Here is a 5,918-nt window from a genome sequence, read left to right on the forward strand (position 1 = left end):
ATACAAATCACCTGCAGTACTTACAGAGGTCAGGACTCAGGCCTCACACCAAAGTTTCTCATCCATGTCTTTATGGACCTTGCTTTCTGCACTGGTGCAGAGCCATGTTGGAACAGGATGATGGATCAGGTACATAGAGATTCTGATTGGAAGTTCCTGCTTTGACTACCTCTTAATTAACACACACTTTAACTGTCTTAATTGGGACTCAGCTGGGTAGGGTGGAGATGGAGTTGGCCCTATGGGTTTGTCGTAAGATAGATACTAAACTCTGTGTATGTATGCATTTTTGGGTCCACCAGATTATGAAAAGAGATCAATAATTTTAAGACTGCATTTGTCCAGTGTTGGGATTTCTGCTCTGGAAAACTCTGCAGATGTGTGAACATTTAAATAAACGAAGCCTCATTTGCAGATTTAAAGTCAAAATTTCAAAAAAACTAAAAATGTGTCAGAATGTTGTCAGTTTTCATGGTGATCTGATTTATTGAAATTAAGTCTTTTGATGCAGAAGTTCTGAATCTGTGCTGGTGACGCACTTTGTGTTCCTACAAGCTCACCAATGAGAGCATTTTGTGTTTCATTAAAGTTTTCTGTGTGAGTCAGCTGTTAGAAACTTTCTTTTTTTTCCTATCTGCTGTGGAACTCAAACCCATCGGGTGAAGAAAACCAGAGTGACGTGAGTCACACTGATTATTTCTTAAAACAATCGCACAATTATCCAGAACAAACCACAAAGTACCGGAGCACTGACTCATCGTGAACTGTGGCTGAGGTGAATTTGTTTAACGATCCCAGTCGATGGCTTACAAACAAACCCGAGTAGATCATTTGCCTCTAGCAAAAATAGGTGTGTCTGCTGCTTCTCTGATGGATTTCTACTGATTACAGTTCAATCTCCACATTTAAGGCTTAAAGGTCACATAATTAAGTAGAAGTAATTGACATAATAACACTAATACTTCTTTTTTGTTACTGAGACCTCCACAGCTCCAAAGTTTAAAGTAAAGGACAGACTGTATATAAAAGATGGCATCACCTTTTTAGTATTTTAACATTTTAAAACTGGACTTGATGGCATGAATCTCATACTTCACACTGATTGACTAACACTTTGATATTTTTGTATTTTACTTAATAAAAATCATGTTGCATACACGAGCAAGTGAGCTAACGCGCTCATGAGGAAACTGAATGCTGAGGTCAGAAATCCAAAGAGCCGAGGGCCATTTTCTCTTTGCACTCAGAGCAGTTGCCCCCCGCTGGTCATTAGAAATAATGCAGTTTTAAATTCCTCAGCACGTCAGTTCAGTTTAATCTGTGGTTTGCTTTAATCGTGTGAAAGCTTGTTTTCATAGGCCTGCCTGTTCTTAAACACCGTACTCATTTTAGTTTATTCTGGGAATGTGTCTTTTACTACTGGCTGCTTCACAACTCGTATGTGTGTACACGTCTATAATATCTTTAATGTGTCACTTTCCTTTAAATTGTGAAGCACTTTCTTACTGTGAATATATATATTTGTTGTGGCTGTGTGTGACATATATCATAATTCTTTAGGAAAAACTTTTCCAGTTACAGGGCAGCATCAAAACTGCTCTTTTATTGTCTTCATGTGTTCACTTTTTTGTGTTTGACTCCTTATGGTTGACTTGTCAGCCTGTGAAGCCACAGTTTGACTGAGCAATTTGTAGTCCTGCAGCACCACCTGCTGGACAGATGGAGAGGCACTGATCAACTGATGTGAACCATTTGCTATATATGTAATTATTTATTAGGTTAAAAACGTCATTACACCATTTTTTCATTATCAGACTGATGACAGTTCAGTCTCTGCTGCCACCTGCTGGTCAAACAATGACACAGCATGAGCTCAAAAGTACTGCGTGGTTGAAGGTTTCCCTGTTCTTTAACATTCAATTCTTTAACATTCAGTAAAGGAGGGTCAGCCAGACACTGGACCAAGGACTCACTGCTTAAGTATTAGCATCAGCAGGCAGCCCAAGCCACAGCTGCAGGATTTTCCTGCAAATTTGAGGTTATTTCCACAAAAAGAAGCAGGATGATATTTCAGAGATTTACGGTTTTGTTTTTCTTTAAATAAATCCTGCTGGTGACCACCGAAGAGGTTTTGGATCTTCCCTGAAAGAAATTTAATCTGAATGGTGATCTTGATGTTTTAAACCAGCTTTCTTTAGGGAATTTACTGCAAATCTCTGTGTTTTTAAATAGTTTTAAAATTCCTAAAATGAACTAAATCTATCAGGAAAATGAGAAGAAATCACAGCTTTGACATTATGTGTACAACAGGTAAACAGTGTTTAAGAGTCATCAACTGAAGTGTGGCTGTAGTCAGAGGGCTGTAGTTAACGTAGCAGACTGACAGTAGAGAAAGTGTCATGACTCATGAGGAAATAGATACTGGGCTATTCAGGAGAAATTTAAAAGAGAAGTATGTAAAATACCCTTTTTGTTATAGGCTATAGGTTACAGATTATGTAACTCAGACAAATTTGTCTGAACTACATATGTGGCACATTTCTGCCTGCAGGTACAGTCACACCACCACCACGCCCCACAAACCCCTGAATTATCGGCTCTTTGCGGTCTGAATCTGACGTTTGAAGCCAAACAGCCAATAAACAGATCATGTGTGGTGTGTCGGAGGGAATATTTATCAGAGTACAGAAATGTAATTGTTTGAAACTCACACCGAACCACTTAATCACACATTACACCCTCAGCTTCGCAGATGTATAAATGCGAACTTGAATTTCTGCACAGCAAAGACAGAAACAGCAGCCTTTGATGTGTGGATGCTTTCATTCAGCTTGTTAACACTTTTTTTCATTCCCCCTGTGAAACATCACGAGGTGATGAGGAGAAAGAAAGTACAGCAACATTTACAGAGAGGCTCGGCATGCGTGTGCTTCCAGAATATGACTGGCTGGTTTATGGATGTCCGCCTCTGTCAGGTGTGCGAATGCCTCTTCCTGTTCAAAGCTCAAAGTCCAGCTGACAGACAGAGACAATCCACACAGCACCGCATACAACCACAAGAAAACATTTTTATTCTTTAAAGGAGGGATTTCCCTCGGCTGCACACACAGAGAAAGACGAGGAACAGTGGACACTTTGGGGAGTCTTTGAGGATCTGAAACATGGAACACTGAATCCGTCCTTACACATGGATTGTACCTGAAGACAGCAGCTTGGATAAAGTCTGAAATCACCACTGACTGGCGGCCATCTTGCAGACAGGTGTGTTTGAACAAACATGTCCCAGCAGATCTGAGCTGTTTAAACAGGACATTTCAGGTGATTTATTGACTGCAGGTGTCGTCAGACACGCATTACCAATAAAAACAAATCAAGTGTGTTCTCACTTTTCTGCTTTTAACCATTTTCAGAGTAAGTTGATGAATGAACTGAAATTATAAATACATAATTAAAGCAATCATAAATGGATGTATGCTGTATTTGTGTATAGGCTTTCTCTAAGAAGGCCTTTTCTCTGCAGGTGATTAGACGGAGCAGCTGTCCATCTTCAAAACAAAAAACAGGTTAAAGCAGGCAGCTTTAATTCAATTCAGTTTCAGTTATACAGTACTTAATCACAGCAACAGTCACCTGACAGTGCTTTTTATAAAAGACTATACAATAATGCAGAGAAAACTATGAGCACTTGGCAACAGTGGGAAGGAAAAACTCCCTTTTTACAGGAAATAACATCAAGCAGAACCAGGCTCAGGTACGGGCAGTGGTCTTCCGTGACCATTTGGGGGTGACAGGACAAAGACGTGCTGTGGAAGAGAGCCAGAGATTACTAACAAGTAATGATTAAATGCAGATCAGATTCAGGATCGCCTGATACAGCGCTAACTAAACGCTTTATCAAAAAGGAAAGTTTTAAGTTTAATCTTAAAAGTAGAGAAGGTGTCTGTCTGTTTGGTAACATATTCAATAACAGGGAGCCAATGAAGAGAAGTCAGTAGTTCTTTCTAAGATACTGACATGTCCACCTGACTGTGGTTCATCTGCAAACATAGCGTGGATGGTGGCGTGACTGCTTTCTGTGATTCAGACAACAAATACAGATAAAGGTTAAAGTCAGGAACGATGGTGTGTTTTGTTAAATGTAAAGAAATGAGTTTCTACCCCAAGCAGTTAAAGCACATTTAACTACATTCACCCACTGACACACAGTTATACCTAATGGTCTCTCAAACACACACAGACAAGCATCAAGAGCAATTTGGTGTTCAGGATCTGACCTTCTGCTGGCAGGTCATTTGCTTTACCTCCTGAGCCACAGCTGCCTTTTCACACTGAATGGTGCAGTTAACTAAAATCCCTTGCTGTGTGGTTAATCTGTGTGGCAGGATCTATGTGTGTGGTAAACAAGTAAACAATCTGCCTTGTCTTCAGTCTTTGATGGCAATCACAACATTCATGTATGCAGCTCACTAACCAAGCAGTCCACCAGTAGCTCCTAGTGTGGCATTGCATCCTCTCTTCCAAGTCAAATCATTTCTAGCTCCAAACACCAACATGGCGACAACCAAAACGCTCCAAAAAGCAGGTTATTTACAGTCTGTGCTTCAAGTTTTGCTGCTTTTTAGTTTGAGCTCAGCCTCAAGTATTTTATGTTGTGATCACATTTTGTCTCTTTAATCTCACTATAATGATGCATGCATATATGTAAGTCTGTATGCACCCTTCCTCCTTCTTGGACGGTGGGCCAAAAAAGCTTTGCACAAACATCGTCAACATGCAGCGGTTATTAACATCATCGCCCTGTTGTTGTGTGTGCTGGTAAAAATAATAATAATTCAATAAAAATTTACCTTTTTGTTTATTCTCAGTGTGAAGAGCTCTGCTGGACTTTCTCCTCATCCTGTGCTCTGCCGCTGCAGCGCCCCCTACTGTGCTGAATGGATCCTGAAGCCAGCCGGCTGCCAGCCCAGGTCCTGGGAGAGAACGAGGCGCTGCAGCAGTTCTTCAATGGTGGGATATCCTCCTAACATTAGCAGCACGTCACCTGCGAATATCACAGAATGAGTGAAAGCCTGAGGTTTGGATTTAAGGGGTGGGTCGTGCTGTGAGAATCCGTAAGGATGGTTGAGGATTTTCCGGTGAAAGTGCTGATGTCATTAAGCAGGATAAAATTCTCTTGTGAGGTGACTTTAAGGTTGGTAATGTGACAGTTCCAGGAACGCTTGATAAACCTGTTATTAAGAGGGTTGTATGGACTTCTAAAGATGAGCTTGGAAGAAGGTTTGGATGAGTTACTGGGAAGTTAAGATCCTCAATAAGGACAGTTCAGAAATTCTTAAGGATTTCTACAGAAACATTCCCATGATCTAAGAGTCCTGAAAATCTGAGCAGTTCATTGTTGTCTGTGAGTTTCATTTCATTTTAGCCTTCACTTTTAGTCTGACTCTAAAAATAGAAACCCACCAACTGTCAGTAGGTTAACTGGCCACATGTACAGTACCTTATCTAGTTCCATATTGTCACAAAGCTGATAAGATCAAAAATTATTGATCAGTGTGTGTGTAGGTGAACTTTATCACGTGTGAAACTGGATGTTATTCAACACCACTGATTATATCAGAGGGACTTTTGATAAATAATGGAACAAATTATTAAGATGCCTCTGCTCTGCTTTTCTTTATTTTCTGTCATGTAGCTCATATACTATACTATATACTATAAACTGTAAGGCTGGCTGGAAGGATGGCTTTTATTGTGAACTGTGGATCATGCAAAACTACTGTAATGGAAGGATAAAAATCTGGAGGTGAAAATCTGAACTCTTTAACATTTGGTTTGTGTTTGTGACGACTGTGAAAATGTCGTTGTAATTCCCTGTGTGTGTGTGTGTGTGTGTGTGTGTGTGTGTGTGTGTGTGTGTG

This window comes from Pundamilia nyererei, unplaced genomic scaffold, assembly GCF_000239375.1.
Source record: "Pundamilia nyererei isolate P.nyererei 1_Seehausen unplaced genomic scaffold, PunNye1.0 scaffold00119, whole genome shotgun sequence".
NCBI classification, from domain to species: Eukaryota; Metazoa; Chordata; class Actinopteri; order Cichliformes; family Cichlidae; genus Pundamilia; species Pundamilia nyererei.